The sequence below is a fragment of the Choloepus didactylus genome (assembly GCF_015220235.1).
Source record: "Choloepus didactylus isolate mChoDid1 chromosome 25 unlocalized genomic scaffold, mChoDid1.pri SUPER_25_unloc1, whole genome shotgun sequence".
NCBI lineage: Eukaryota > Metazoa > Chordata > Mammalia > Pilosa > Megalonychidae > Choloepus > Choloepus didactylus.
The window spans coordinates 7,890,113-7,907,731 of record NW_023637606.1 but is presented as its reverse complement, the minus strand read 5'-3'; positions in this window follow the sequence as shown (position 1 = coordinate 7,907,731).

Sequence of the window (17,619 nt, the reverse complement as noted above, 5' to 3'; positions counted from 1 at the left end):
TTTTTTTGCTTTTTTGTTTTTTTTTTGTTTTTTTTTGGTAAAATAAATCTGCCAAAAATTTAGTTCAGTTCCTGGACAAATAAAAAAGTTCACTGGAAACGATGTCTCACAAGTACACCAGGGAGCTACTGTGAACACAAGCACAGGAGAGCATCCCTCGCCAAGACACCTCTTATATAGAGGATTGAGGATAATGCAACATTTGGTAAACTCTGGGACCAGTTTCCAAGGAACATTGCTTGGCAAGATTCCAAAGATAAAATTTTAAGGACTAATGCATCTGTGTTAGGTTTGTTACAGACAATTGTCTTCCCCTTAATAGCCATGTAATGCTGAGCAGCATTTTTTTGTATTCCTTTGAGATTCTCTAATTTATGACTGAGTTAAAGAAAGGCATTTCTTGAAAAATACTTAATTAATCTGTTGCTGAAATGCTAGATTATTAACCATGAGGGATGGAATAGCACATTTTTCAAAATGAAACATTTCTTTATTCAAAAGTTTGACTTTATCATAGGAGTAAACATTGTTCATTACACAAAAATAAAAAAATTTTAAAGAAGAATTGATACACATTTATAAATGTTAGTCTTTAGATGTATTTTCTTCCATTTATTTTCCTTTGTGCATATAAAACTTATTTATAAACACTTGTGTGTATATAATTTTATCACACTGTATTTTAAATATCTCTATTTTATTACTGAATATTTATAATACACTTATGTTATATTAGACCTTTGTAAAAATCACAATTTCATGTATTTTTCAATGTCTGGTACAACACCACTAACTTCTTTCTAGGAGTGTCCACCAGCTGATAAATAGGCTTTTTTGAGTTTCTCCAGTCTGGTTTGTCAGTGTCACCTAATTCATCTACACAGTAGATGCACTGTTGTAGTCAGTCCTAACAATATTTGTGCAACTTGTTTATTATTTTAATGCATTGGTTTTTATTATATTAAAATTAATGTGAGAAAAGAAAGTAAAACTCTGAAAGAGAAAACATTCTAAAATTAATTTAATGTTCAAAAGTTCACTTCCTCTGTACCTAGCCAGGAGAAATGCATTCTTGGGAGCCTTGCATTAATTAATAAGAATGAAATCAATTTTCATGTAGATTTAGAAGCAAATAATTCAAGAAAAAATGTTTGCATTGCAGAATTTAAGAAGATAATTTGGTGGAATGCAAAAAAATTTTAAATATTATATTATACATTTGATGAACTTTTGGAAGTACAATTCTTCACTGATTTTCTCAGTGATACTGAGAAAAGCTTATTAAGAAATGAAAAAGCCAGGATCAATTTATTTCACAGTTTGTGAGCTTTGGGTTTAAGATATTCTATGTCAATGCCACCTCAATGGAGCCTGCTTACTTCTTGCAAAATCACCATGAAGGAGTTTTTCCTTTCAGGATTGAAATCATTTTTTTTTAGTCATTAATTGTACTTTAAAATAACATAATTAAAAGCTGAAGACAAAATAATTACCAATTCTGATTTTATGTCTAATTTTTGGTTGAATATTTATTGGTGGCATTCCAATATATCATCTTTAATGATAAAATAATTTTCATGAAAAATCAGTAGAAGGAAACAGAATGGAAAGATGACTACTTTGTCCTACATTTCAACAAAATTGGAACTTTATCCCTGGAAATTACTCAATGCAATTATTTAAATGCTATTCCTCTTTTTAATTGTATCAATTTTAAATGTCTTTGAAGCACTAAGTATCTTTATAATTTCCTGAAAAAAATGGCTCTATTTTTATTGAACTATCCTCCATATCTCTGTAATATAAATGTCTACTTTTTCTAATAGCACAATTTTTCCCTGTAGTTTTTAAATGTTCGTATTTACAGATGTATATTTGTACACCGTATTACTATTTACTTATATCTAATAAACATCACATAGTAAGGGCCTACTTTTTAGAAAAGTCAGTGACTATGCCTTTAAATATTTTAGTGCTCTTAATGTTATTATGATAGCCTCTAGACAACCAAGATTACAGCATAAGACCCTAGGGTTCTATCTGTTCACAGAGTCCTTGAAAAACTAGCTAAAACACAGTTTTGAGTCAAGTTCCTCAAAATCCAAGTTCCTCAAAACTCCAGACACTAGTTAAAGGATTGCTATAAATATGTACTTACTGAATAAAGAAACTACATCTTAATACTTGGTGCACAAGCTTACCTCTCACCCAACCCTTCCCTCTGCTTTCACTGCAGTTCCTTCATTCTGTTTTGAAAAAAGCACAGAAACTCTTATAAGCATCCCACCTACTGGGGTGCATATAGGTTAGTAGCAATCTATCCAGTGGCAGCCTGAGAGGCTTATCCGGGACCCTCATTTCAGTCTCATTCTCCCAGACCTTGCCCTGTAGGCCAAACCATCTTGTTAAACAGTGTAGGAAGCAGTAAATTCAATGTGGCCTAGGGGAGAAGATTGCTGGTTTTAAGATATACAATGGACAATCTTAAGAAAGAAAAGTCTATTCCATAGGGTTAGAAGAGGCTTTACAATTCTGATGCCAGGACACATGCCCAGGACAAGACAAAGGCTCAGAAAAGAAAGAGGGGAACACACACTTTTGCCTAAAACTGATATTCTCAATAAAAGAGACGAACTCTGAAGTAAAGAGCAGACAATACAGAGCCAATTTTCAAATACAGGGAAAGAGTATTTCTTATTTTTCTTTGTTTGTATAATCTGAAACTCAATAACATATTTTTCATAACACTAGCTGGATACATAGTTGAGAAACAAACATCTCAGGGATTAAATTCCTAAATTAAAACCCTAAAATATTAGAATATATTGTGTGCAACAAAGGTTTCCAAGGCAAAGACACAACAAATCATGACCCACACAAAGGAACAAGATAAAATTTCAGAAATCATCAAAGAAGAAGAACAGATTCCAGAAGCAAAGAAGAAAAAAATCAGTGAATTTGAAGGCAAGGTGATTGAAATGATTCAGGTTGAAAGAAAAAAAGAATAAAGATGGAGAAAAAAGGAACAGAGCCTAAGAGACTGTAGGGCACCTTCATAGTGGGAATCTGAGAAGATGAAAGAGAGATAGAGGCAGGAAGCATAGTCAAAGAAATAATGACATCTGATGAAGGACATTTAGGTTGTTTCCATCTCTTGGCAATTGTGAACAATGCTACTATGAACATTGGTATACAAATATCTGTTTGTGTCACTGCTTTCATATCCTCTGGCAAATACCAAGAAGTGAAATTGCTGTATCATAGGGTAACTCAATGTCTAGTTTTCTGAGGAACAGCCAAATTGTCTTCCAGCATGGCTGAACCATTATACAGTCCAACCAGCAATGAATAAGAGTTCCAATTTCTCCACATCCTCTCCAGCATTTATAGTTTCCTTTTTGTTTAATTGCAGCCATTCTTATTGGTTTGAGATGATATCTCATTGTGGTCTTGATTTGCATCTCCCTAATAGCTAGTAAAGATGAACATTTTTCCATGTGCTTTTTAGCCATTTGTATTTCCCCTTCAGAGAAATGTCTTTTCATATCATTTGCTCATTTTATAATTGGGCCATTTATAGTATCGTTGAGTTGTAAGATTTTATTATATATACATGATATCAGTTTCTTATCAGATGCATACTTTCCAAATATTTTGTCCTTTTTTTAAAGTAAAAAACAATTTTTTTAATGTGATAAAGTATTGTATGCAATAAAAACATGGTAAAATATTTAAAATAGAAAATAATAAAAGTAAAAACTTCTGCTTTCTTAATGATGACAGATGCCATGAAGAGAGTGAAAAAGCAAGCCATGGAGTGGGAGATGAGAACTGCCATACTGCACCCTCATAATATATAAAAATCAATACAAAACATTAAGTAAAAGACAGACACCCCATTACAAAATAAGCATAAGAATTGAGCAGACACTTCACTTGAGAGACACATGTGTACAGCAGTGAGAATGAATATACTGCAACTCCCTACCATATGATAGATTGACATCATGCATAAAATGTTAAGCAAAGGAAATCAGATACAAGAATACATGTTGTGCCCTTGCATTTGTGCAATGTTCAAAATCAAGCAAATCTCCCTTTAGCTTAGAAGTTAAAAAATGCTTATCCTTGGGGGTGGGGATGACTGGGAAAGAGGCATGAGGGAAGATTCTCTTAGTAATCTTTTGGGTGCTATTGAAAAGCAAGGTATGTTCAAGTTGACCATAAACAAAATCTAACAGAATAAGTATTAGCACTTATAGGGTATAAGGAAACCACTTATCTCCCCTAACTTAACAACCCCATAAGAAGCAGCTATCAAATTATCCATTTAAGTCTTTTCTTCCTCTTCCATTTCCTGTCAATCTGCTAGGAAACAACCTTCTTGTCTCATCTTTTTACATTCACCTTTCATCAACACAACATGGAAAAGATTAAAGATGAGTGTTGATTATTATTCACCTGTATTGTCATATCCAAATATTACATAAGATCATTACATATTGTTAACTGGGGATTCTGTGAAATAACAACTCTAATATGTTATAATTAAAGTAGCCATAGAGAACAACAATTCTGGCTTCTCGGTGCTTGCTTTCCTTCCTCAGCTTCTGTGTCTTTTTCTGCATGCATCTGAATTTTATCACTTTGCTTGTGTGTGCCCTTAATCTTCTTAAAAAGGACTCCAGGGAGAACACTGAGGCCTACCTTGAATGGGGAGGTTCAAATCTCAATTGAAATAACCTAATAAAAAGTACTACCTCCCATAGTTCTTCACCCACAGGGAATGACAAAAAGAATATGACTTCAACCCAAATAGTGAACTCCAAAGTTTTATTTATTATCCCATATACATCACTCATCAGCAGATAGATTTCATTGTGCATTTATTTATTACAGTTTCTTTTATTTTTATGTATTCACCCCATAGGAATTTTGAATCAGTCTTGAAGTCACACAGTCTAATCCAAATAATATTCTGTTAAATATTTAAATTTGAAATATTTGTCAAGCTCCATTTTCACTATATTGATATGGTTCCCACCAGTAAGAGAAAAATCAATTTTTGGAATAGAAATAATGAAGGAAGGAGAAGGAGCCCTATGCCAACATTTTTCTGGGAAAGATAAGGTGAGGATTACTTAGAAAATTGTTAATATAAGGCAAAAACATTTTCAAAGAATTAGTGAAAAGAATGAATAAAGGCTGAGAAAAGAGAAATGCTCAAATGAGGTCTCAGGGAAGATTTTAGTTTGATGACTATGTAATGGAAATAAATTATATATGGCAAAACAAATTACAACCCACAAACCACCTATTCTAATTAACCAAATAATTTGAATGACTATTAAATGTTTATAAGTTTTTCATTTAACTAAATGTATGACTTGGTTGAGAAATCCCAAAGGCTTTTCTTTTCTATTTTAAAAGTGTCATTAGGCCTCATGTAGAAGGCCGAATGTTTTGTAGGTGCTTAGCTTAGTTTGTAGGGGGTAGTGGACCCAGAGCCAACCTCTAGTCAGGTCATCAGATCCTGGACCCTGAACCACACTCTCTGCAGAGGAGGAAAGAATGAGTGCTGCACATTTAGAGACAAAATCCAAGCTCTTTCTTTTTGAGACCTGTGCTTCTCTACGATAGGAACCAAGAAGAGGACAATCAGTTCATGCATCTTTAAAAACAATGGCTCAGGAATCAGTTATGTTCTTGGATGCCATCACTGACTTCTCCAGGAAAAGTGTGAATTCCTGGACTCTGCTCAAAGGGATTTATAAGAAAATGGGATGTTCAAGAACAGCAACTTCATGTTGCTAGAACTGTGAAGACATTATTCCACTGTCTTCTGACTTCTAGTGTTGGTTTTGAGAAATATGTGATACATTTCACTGTTCCTTTTGATGAGAAGTAATCCCTAAGGGGAAATGTGACCCCAAATGCTATATTCATCTCTCTGAATTTTCATATTTTGTGGCTCTTTGTCCACCAAATTTTTATGTCTTCAGACAGACTTGCCTTCAAGAACTGCATGAAAGGACTTTTTCCAAAAATGTACACTTATTAAAATTAATTATCCCTTTGGGAAATTACAGAGAGAGTTGAAAGAGGTCATCTTAAAAAGTCCATTTACACATACTATTTGGAAGTCAAAAGCACATTAGAAAGGAAATAAAATCAGGAGGAAAACTTTAAGGGATGATTAAACATAAAATTATGTCCATTTTCAACCAGCATGTACTTTTCTCAACATACAAGTTGTCAGTCTACTGAGAATCCTTATAAATACAATATATGTGGGAAGGCCTTCAGAGGAGCATCATATCATACTCAATATTATAGTATTCACACTGGCAGAACCCTTTGCATGCAATGAATGTGGGAATGCCTTTACTTAAAGCTCACAACTTATTTTGCATCATAGATTTCATACTGGTGTAAAACCATACAAATGTGAAGAATGTGGAAAAGCCTTTATTCACAATTCACAGCTCATTGAACATGCAAAAGTTCTTACTGCTGAAAAACTTTATGAATGTTAAGAATGTGGGAAGTCTTTAATCAGAATTCACAACTTACTTTGCACCAGAGTCTTCATATTGGTGAGAAACTCTATGAAGGTAAAGAATGTAGAAAAGTCTTTACTCAGCTCTCACAACTTATTCTTTATGTAAGAGAATGCATACTGATGAGCAACTCTATGAATGTAAGAAACCTGCAAAAAATTTTATTTGTGGCTCACAGCTTTCTCAACACCAGAAAGTTCATAAAAAACATATGAATGTAAGGAATGTGACAAGCCTTTATTTGGGGGAAGAGCTCATTAATTCTGCAATATCAGAGGATTCATATCAGTGAAAAACCACATAAATAAGAAGAATGTGGGAATCATTTTATCCATGGCTCACAACTTGCTGAACATCAGAGAATTCATACCAATAAGAATCTCTATGAAATTAAGGAGACAGGAGAGACCTTTATTCATGGCTCACAACTTCCTCAATACTAGAATTCTAATACTGGTGAGAAACCCTATAATGTAAGGAATGTGGAATGGCCTTTAATCATAGCTCACTCCTTACTCAATATCAGAAGTTTTATACAGGTGAGAAACCATATGTAAATAAAGAATGTGAGAAGACCTTTACTTGTGGTTCAGAATATATTCAATACAAGAGAATTCATACTGGTGAAAAACCTGCACATCTAAGGAATGTTGGATGTCTTTTGTTCATGGCTTACACCTGACTCACCACAGAGATTGCTTGCTGGTGAGAAACACTATTACTGTTAGGAATGAATAAAGGTCCTTAATTTTGGCTCACTCCTCATGCAACATTAGAAGATGCATACTGTTGAGATACCCTATGAACATAAAGAATGAATAATGGCCTTTACTCAGAGTTCCCATCTGTCTCAACATTGGAAACTTCATACTGATGACATATCCCATGTATGTAATGAATGTGGGAAAGCCTTTGCTTAAAGCTTACAACTTATTCATCAACAGAGAATTCATACTGGTGAGAAACCTTATCAATGAAAGGAATTTGGTGAGGCCTTTATTCATGGTTCACAACTTAATCAACATCAGAGAATTCACACTGGAGAGAAAACCTGTGAATGCAAGTAATGTGGCAATGCCTTTAGTCATGGCTTTCAAATACTCTACACCAGAGAATTCTTGCTGGTAAGAAGCCCTAAAAATGGAAAGAAGGTTGAAAGGCCTTTACTCAAAGCTCACTTCTTTCTCAATATCACAGAATTTACACGGGTGAGAATCCATATGAATGTAAGACATAGGGGAAGCCCTTTACTTGCACAACTTATGCAACATAAGAAGGTACATATTGATGAGAAAACTTTGGAATTTAAGAAATGTGGAAAGCATTTTAGTCATGAATAACAAGTTTATATATGAATTATCTGACTGATTAATGTAGAGTGTCTTCTCTGTTTGATAATCCACTATCTTCAAAGAAATCTTACAAATGTGAACATGGGAGTATATTTCCCTCATAAATCTCAGCATCAAGGTATTTATACGGAAGAAGGACAATGTGAATTTAGCCCATATAAAAAAATCCTTCTATCATTACTGAAAATACATCAAACTTTAGCAAATTATAGTAGGTAATAATTACTTCAATGCAGGAAAGCATTTATCCATAGCATATGTATTTTTCAGTATCATATTGGCTTTACCAATTAATTTCCTTTATAACATTTATCATGTTAATCAATCTTTGCTTTAATTTCATCATTTGCAATATAGTGCTAAATACTCATAAATTTACTGGAAGTATTAAGTGTTTTATTACATGTAAAGCTTTTGGAACAGGGCCTCAAACATAGCATTATGAGAAACATTAGCCATTATTATCATTGTTATTTTAGATAATTTGCATCAATGGAGGTCACTATGAGTGCAAGGAATACTAAGTAATATTTCTTTAATGTGTTTCAGTTTGCTAAAGCTGACAAAATGCAATACACAAGAAATGGATTAACTTTCATAAATGGGATTTATTAGGTTACAAATTTACAGTCCTAAGGCCATAAAAGTGTACTAAGTAAGGCATCAACAGAGGATACCTTCAATGATGCAAGGCTGATGGCATCAGGAACACCTCTGTCAGCTGGGAAGTCATGTTTCTGGTGTCTGCTGGCCCTCTCCCCATGGATTGCATTGCTTTCAGCTACTGATTCAAGCATCTTTCTCCAAAATGTCTCTGGGCTTCTGTCTTGGATCCTCTCTCTCAGCTCCTGTGTGTCCTTGCCTGTTTTTCTCCCAAGGCATTTCTCTCTAAGCATCTGGGGGTCCTCTCTTAACTTATCCATGGCAAACTCTGGGCTTCACCTCTAAGCTTAACATCTCTAAACATCTTTCTGGCCACATCCCAAACATCTGTGTCTGTGTCAGCTCTGATTTTTTTTCTCTCTCTCTCTGAGCTCTCTTAAGGATTCCAGTAAATTAATCAAGATCCACTTTGAAGGGGTGGGGTCACACCTCCATGAAAATAATCCAAAGAAAAGGGGTCACCCACAATTGGCTGGGTCACATCTCCATGGAAACAACCTAATCAGAAGATCCCACCCACAATAAGCCCATCCTTACAAGATTGGATTAAAATTACATGGCCTCTCCTGGGGTACATAACAGTTTCAAACCACCACAACATGTATCCCAGATCATCTGGGGGAGAAGACTGCATGCTGCAATGAATGTGAGAAAGCTTTCTTTCTGATTTCATTCCATGTGCTATAAAAGAAAATTTATACTGGAAAGAAACCCTGTTGGTTTAATTAGTAGATAGTTGAGTCAGGCTGTTATAGAAATTGGGAGAGATGTGAAGCAATTTGTTCACAAAGTCCAAAAACTCATATTGACTACCATCTCTGACCAGAGGTTAAAATCATTATTAGAAATAAAAAAAAGTCAAATTAAATCTTTCCAAATACAAACATGAATGTATACATTTCAAATTAAACTGACGATAAAAACTGATTTTGCAGATTATTTTTAAATGGCAAGTGATGAGACCTTGTATCAGAGACTGCTATTTCCTGACCTAAAAATCCATTTTTTTCTTTGTCAATAACAAAATTCTGGTCTGCAAAACTCTTAGCCTACCTTGTAGCTCTATAAGACAGAAGTGGTAATTGTATGCATAGTACATTTGGGAAATCCTTTTAACCTCTTACTCTTATACCACACCTCTGTCTAAAATGTTGATATATAAGGTGAAGCTCCAGCAGTCCTATGGGGACATTGAGAATGGCAGATGGGTGTTACAGATGGAGGAGCAGAAATACAGAAATGATCTGTGACCCTGCCAATTTTGTGGAACTCCTATAACAAATACAGTCTGCCTATTTGCCATATGTCTACATAAAAAATTAAAATAAACCTTGTCTACTGTTTAGAAAAATGTCATGAAGGGAAAGCATTGCATAAATAATATCTGAAGGGAGATTGAGGAAAAAGTTTTTATGTATATGTGATAAAAAGCAGAATTAAAGGAAATAATATACAAACAATGAATATGATGAAATTCACCTATTTTTCTTTATATAAGTAGAAAAAAGAAAAAAAAAATAAGCCCTGACAGAATTCTTGCCATCAGTTCAATGATGTAACTTTGTTCTCTATAATGAAATATAAATTAAGTACAATTTGGAGTCTGAAAGTATATGTTCCTAGCCCAGCTCCATGATTAAAACCTTTGTGTAATTTTGGCATTTTGTCCAAAAGTTAATTTCTATTTAAAATAGTAGTACATTTGAATGACCAATTAGACACAATGATAGAGGCCTGAGAGACTCAGTAAGTACTTAAGGCAGTAAGTATATAAAGAATTAACTTTAAAACTTTCAATTATGCTTACAAAAGGAGACACAATTGAATTTTTATCAAAAAATGAATTTATTGTTTAAAAATTAATATTAGCTTTCAGAAGTAATATTATAACCAAATAGAAAAACCAACAACCAAATTTATTTGGAAGGACAAGATGCCTTGAAGAGTCAAAAATATCTGAGAAAGAGGAACAAAGTGGGAGGTCTCACACTACCTGACTTTGAAGCATATTACAAAGCTACAGTTCTCAAAACAGCATGGTACTGGCATAAGGACAGAAATACCAACAAATGGAATTGAATTGAGTGTTCAGAAATAGACTGTTGCATCTACTGGCAATTGATCTTTGATAAGGCAGTCAAGCCAAAGCAACTAGGACAGAGCAGCCTCTTCAACAAATGGTGTTTGGAGAGCTGGATATCCATTTCCAAAAGAATGAAAGAGGATTCCTAACTCATACCTTGTATAAAAATTTACTCCAAGTAGATCAAAGAACTAAACAGAAGTGCCATGACAATAAGACACTTAGAAGAAAATGTAGGACAAAAACTTAAAGATCTTGTGATAGGAGGTGGTTTCCTAGACCTTACAGCCAAAGCACAAGCAACCAAAAACAAATAGACCAATGGGATCTTCTCAAAATCAAACACTTTTGTACATCAAAGTACTTCATTAAAAAAGTAAAAAGTCAGCCTACAATATTTGGAAATCACATGTCAGATAAGGTTTTAATATCTGAAATATATAAAGCAATATATAAAGCAAATATATAAAATACAAACATATAAAGCAATCCTACAACTCAACAACAGAAAAACAACAACCCAATTTAAAAATAGGCAAAAGACACGGACAGACAATTTTCTGAAGAGGATATACAAATGGCTCAAAAACATATGAAAAAATGCTCAACATCACTGGTTATTAGGGAAACACAAATCAAAACCACAATGAGATATCTTCTCACACCTATCACAATGGCCATTATCCAAAAAACAGAAAATTACAAGTGCTGGAGAGGACATGGAGAAAGAGGCACTTACTGCTGGTGGGAATGTAGAATGGTGCAACCACTCCAGAAGACAGTGTGGAGTTTCCTCAGGAAGCTAAGTATAGATCTGTCATATGACCCAGCTATTCCATTGCTAGGTATATACTCAGAGGAACTGAAAGTTAAGCCACAAATGGACAATTGTAAATCAATATTTATTGCAGCATTATTCACAATTGCCAAGAGACAGAAGCAGCCCAAATGTCCATCAACTGATGAGTGGTTAAACAAACTGTGGTATATACACATGACGGAATATTATGCAGCTGTAACAGAAAACAAAGACATGGAGCATATAATAACATGGGTGAAACTTGAGGACATTACATTGAGTGAAGTTAGCCAGAAAAAAATGACAAATTCTGTATGAACTCACTAATATGAACTAATATTAGTGAGCAAACTTTGAGAGTTAAAGCTGATAACACAGGCTACCAAGGGATAGAAAGAGGGTAAAAATAAGGCATTTGATGCTGAAGGACTATAGGATGTTCAGCAGGATTGATTGTATAGATCCAGAAATAAACAGCACAATACTATGTGATGGTAGCACAATATTGTAAGTACACTGAACAAAGATATCTGTGTGTAAAGCTGAAAGAGGTGGGATAAGGGAATATATGACACCAGAGGTAAAGATAAAGAAGTCTGGGACTGTATAACTTGGAAAAAACTGGAGTTGCCAATGACTATTACTAAATGTACAAATATAAAAATGTTTTCACATGTGGGAGAACAAATGAATATCAACCATGCAGAGAGTTGAAAAGGGGATGGCATTTGGGAAGAAAAAAACATGATCAAAACAAATGGGAGTCTATGGTCAACAGTAGCATTGTAATATGCTTCCATTAAATGTAACAAAGGCAGTATACCAAAATTAAATGTGTATGAGAGGGGAATATAAGGGAGGGATATAGGATTCTTGGTAGTGGTGTTGTTTTCTGTCCTTACTAATATATTGTATTGTATGACACTTTATCTTTCTTTTCATTATTACCTTTTTTATTATTCACCAAAAAAAAACACACTTTTTCCTAGTAATCAATATGTTCAAGTGCTGACTGTGGTGATAAATGTACAACTATATGATGATGCTGTGAACAACTGATTTACACTGTGGATAATTGCATGTTATGTGAATATATCTCTATAAAATTGTAGGAAAAAATATAAATAAGAATAAAAGTGCTGGAGAAAATATGGAGAGAGAGATATACCTCTTTACTCTTGTTGAGGAGGAAGAATGGTGTAGCCTTTCTGGAAGTCACTATGGTGGGTCCACAAGAAGCTAAGGATGTGGGAGTCATAGGGTCCTGCAACCTCATTATGGGGTATGTACTTGGAGGATCTGAGAGCAGAGACATGAATGCACATGTGCACACTGGTGTTTACGGAGGTGGTATTCATGATTTGCAGTGGGTGGAGTTGGCATGAGGGTACACTGACTGAGGAACAGAATGGCAAGCTGTGGTGTATGCATACAATGGAATATTGAGCAACTACAAGAAGGAGTGAAGTTATCAGACATGCAAGGAAGTGAATGGATCCTGTAGACAACATTTTGAGTGAAGTAAGCGAGAAACAAAAGCAAACACTATAATGCCTCACTGATATGGACTAACTACAATGTGTAAACTCAGAATTGAATTTTAGAGCACAGACTATCAGGGAAATGATTATTGTAATGGTCCCTAGATTGTAAGCTCTTACAGCCATCAAGTCTGTTCCTGAATTGTAATGACTGTCTCCAAACTCTGAGATGTTGATCCCTTGGTGTATAACCTGATTGGTCTCTGGAACATTGATTATCTGTGTGACACCTGAAACTCAGAGCTAGAGCTCAGCACCTATGAATATCAGTATTAATGCATTCAGCACCTGTTAAAAAAAGAGCTGAAAAAGACCCTAGATTTCAATTAGAAATATGAATCAAGCTGAGCTGTTTAAGACTAGGGCAAATTGGACCAAAAGGTAAAGGTCGAAACTGACTGTGCGTTAAAACTTTAACTTCTATGTGAGACCAAGGGAAGAAATGCTTATTTTGTGTAAGATCTATATTTTCTAAACAATATAATTTTTATAGTCAATCTGTTCAAACACCACAATTACATGGAATTTTGAAAAGGAAGTGAGATATGGTAGGTCTGTATAGGTTAGAGTGAAATAGCAACACATAACAAGGTAATTTGGGCAGAGAATAAAAAATGTATATCCCCCCCACCCCAAACTGCTGGGAGAGGATGTGGCGGTTTGGGGCTTCCTCACCTGGATTATTGCTTATGTTCTCACAGACACTTGGGACTGATGGCTGGACATGCTGCACCCTCTGTCTTGGGGCTTGCCCCTATGAACCTTGTTGCTGCAAAGGAGAGGCTAATGCTGCTTAGAATTGTGCCTAACAGTCTTCCCCTGAGTGCCTCTTTGTTGCTCAGATGTGGCCTTCTTTCTCTAAGCCTTGGCAGGTGATCTCACTGCCCTCCCCCCTACATGAGAACTGACTCCCAGGGGTGTAAATCTCCTTGGCAATGCAGGATATGACTCCCAGTGATGAATTTGGACCTGGCATTGTTGTGGGATTAAGAACATCCTCTTGACCAAAAGGGGTATGTGAAATGAAATAAAGTTTCAGTGGTTGAGAGATTTCAAATGGAGTAGAGGTCATTCTGGTGGACATTCTTATGCACTATATAGATAACATTTTTAGGTTTTAATGTATTAGAATAGCTAGAAGTAAATACCTGAGACTACCAAATACCAACCCAGTAGCCTTGACTCTTGAAGACAATTGTATAACAGTGTAGCTAACAAGGCGTGACAGTGTGATTTTGAAAACCTTGTGGATTGCACTCCTTTTATCCAGTGTATGGATGGATGGGTAGATAAATGGGGACAAAAACTAAATGAAAAATAGGGTGGGCTGAGGGGTATGATTTGGGTGTTCATTGTTATTTTATTTTTTATTCTTACTCTGATTCTTTCTGGTATAAGGAAAATGTTCAAAAATACATTGAGGATTAAAGAGTTACCATAAGAAGAGTATTTCCAGTAGAACTAGCTTTTGAATGGTAAAATAATTTTCTGAACTCACATCTTTGAATCTTTCTTCTCCCTTCTCTTTGCTGCCCCACTTTTTTCCCCTCATGGGTGCACCACATTTCTGCTATGTTTAGAGTATTGAAGAGTGACTACAGTCCAGCAGCACAACAACAAAATTTGCTCACCTTCAGGAAAAGCTCTTCATTACCCAGGAATGACAATTCTACCTCAAATTATTGGCATGGTAGAGGGAGCAGCCAAGACCATGTCAAGTGACCCATGAATGCCTTCATGGTGTGGTCTCATGACCAGAGGCACAAGATCACTCTAGAGAATCCCCAAATGCACAACTTGGAGATCAGCAAATGACTGGGATACATCCAGTGGAAAATGCTTACAGCCATTCTTTGAGGAAACCCAGAGACTACAGACCAGGCACAGAGCAAAATACCCAGACTATAAGTACTCCATTTCAACAGTGAGTAACCAGGTGCATGTGGTCCAGAAGTTATACACCTACAGCTGTGACAAGGCCACACATTTATGAATGGAAGAGCAGCTAAGCTACTCACAACCCATGGATACAGCCCACTCACTGCTGCAACAGGAGAGCCACACCAACTCTTCAAGCCTACATGGCCATCAGACAGTTCATTATGACTTTCATTGGCTGCTGAGCAAGAACCCAGGTATCAGAAGTGCCCCTTCTACAATGATGATGATAATAACATAGCATTTGCAAATGCTTCATAGAATAGCAATGAAGATGAAGAAGGAGATGATGAGGATGCTGATGATGATGATGTTGATGATGATGATGATAAGGACCATGTTGAAGCCTACCTCCCTTGGATGTTGTGAGGATTAAATGAGTTAAGATGTATAAGCATTAAGTGAGTCAATGTATATAAAGTACTTACAACCACAATTATATTCATGTTAATAACATTAGTTACTATTATTAACATGAAAATAATTGCTCCATCTAGAAAATGTTCTAGTGAAACAGTAGGGTAGATATCAATCCCTGACTCACTTAAGTTCATAAACTTTCCAAAAGTTTCCTAGAGTTTTTGAACCATGTCATATTTCCACCAGCAATGTAAGAGAGTTCCCATTGTGCACACTAAACAAAATTTGGAATTCTTATTCTCTTACATTTTAGCCAAAATGTGAGGGAATCTAGTTAACAATAAAATAGCTATGAATCTATGCCTAAAGTCCCAGGGCAAGTTATAATTTACTAGGTTGTTATCAGTTTTTTTTTTTTTTAATTGTTGTTCTTTGAAATGGTTGTGTTATTTCCCATTGTCTAGGAGATTCTGTTGATATTTTTATTGATACCACACAAAACTGGTAAATTAAATTAGGGAGAGGAACAAAACCACAGGGATATTTTGTAAAAAGGAAAGGAATAGTTCTATACTGCTGTCTGGTAGAGTTTAAACGTGTCCTGCATATTTGTCCATAACTTTTTGGAAGGATTTCCTGTAAGACTAAATAAAAATAAAATTGAATTTTCCCTTTTGCCAAACAAAAAAGTAATTCCCTACACCCTTTTCTTAGAGCATTTCCCTTAGAAAACTTGTCATTGTAAATCCTTTCTGTGTCCCCTTGAGTAGTATGTAAATCTTTTTAAAAGCTCAATAGTTCCCTTGGCAGCATTACAACCCATGTATGTGTTTCTTAATGGCCTTGCAGCCATGTCTTTGAAATGTTAATATCAAGGCAGATAGCCACTCTATCTCTGCTTGGAGATAGGTGGGAGTTTATCCCAGCACCTAGCTTCAAGTTTTCTTACCTACTTGTTAAAGAGAAATGAAAAAAATTCCTCAAACACAATCCCTGTTTAACTACTTTAAGTGTTTTTGAATGCTGAGTGCTGTTTTAGTCCAGAGTTTATAATCTTGTTTCTAGAAATAGAAGGCAGAGACTGAAAAGCATGGATGTGCTTTATATAAGAATGACAATGTTTTGCATTGATTTTTGCATATTAAGGCATTAGGTCCAATTTAAATTCTTTAAGTGTCAGTTAAAATTCTTATAGAATGTGTGATATTGCCTTGCCTTGTTCTAGCAAGATAAGGGTCCCTTTAATTAAATGAGCAAACAAATAAACAAGAACTAAACAAAAACTACTTGAAAAAAATAGATTGGGTGATGAATGCACAACTATATGATGGCACTGTAAACACCACGGATGATTGTATGGTGTGTGACCGTATCTCAGTAAAACTAAATTTAAAAAAAAGAAAGAGAAAAAAATGACATCAGGTTAAAATGCTTCAAATTCTCCTTTTTAATGCTTGAAGTAGAATCCAAGTCATGAGAACTGTTGGAAATAAAGCGGTACCTGTAAGGGAACAAACACTCACTCAGTTCTGGAGGAGAAAAAAATTTTTTTACAATCTTGCAAGAAAGGGCACACAGCAAAAAATGTGGTAGGCTGCTGTGCCAGCAGAAGAGGATGGTGATCTTTTAATCTCCTATTCCTAATGCACAAGTCCTTCCCCTGTTTCCCCATTGGCTGCGTACTACAGAGGTTACAGCCTATCCGAGAGAACTAACTAGCCCATCTTTGAGATTTTAATCTGTACAGTCTATCCCAGAGAGCCAACTAGCTCATTATTGAGATTTTGAATTGATCAGCCTATCCGAGAGAGTTCATTCAGTTTAAATTTTCTGCTGGGAGTTCCCGCCTCTGATTTTACCTCATATCTCTTTACATTCCAGTAACCATGGTTACTTTTCCATATAAGGAGCTGGTGCAGATTCTCTCTTTCTTCCCTTTACCACAGGGCTTGTTTAAGCTGGTTCTGCCTCCATTTTCCCTATTCCATGCTGTCTCTATGTGAAAGCTAAACTTATCCCTTTCTCACAAGAACTAACAGTCTCCCGTGATTTCCTCTCAAAATTAAAAATGGAATGATGTTGTATCCAACTTTCAAGTTAATAATGTTTCACTGTTCATATCTCAGGCAATTATCTTTCTCTCAAGTATGAATTCATTCATTTACATGGCCACAGGGAACCTCTTTTTTAAATCATGTAGCAAGTCATTATTTAATATTTACTGATGTGAATATTTGATTACTACCTAATTCCATCACTGTACTGCCCCTGTAAATGGAATAAAGACAGGAATGAATCTGATTGTCCTCACAATTGTATCTCC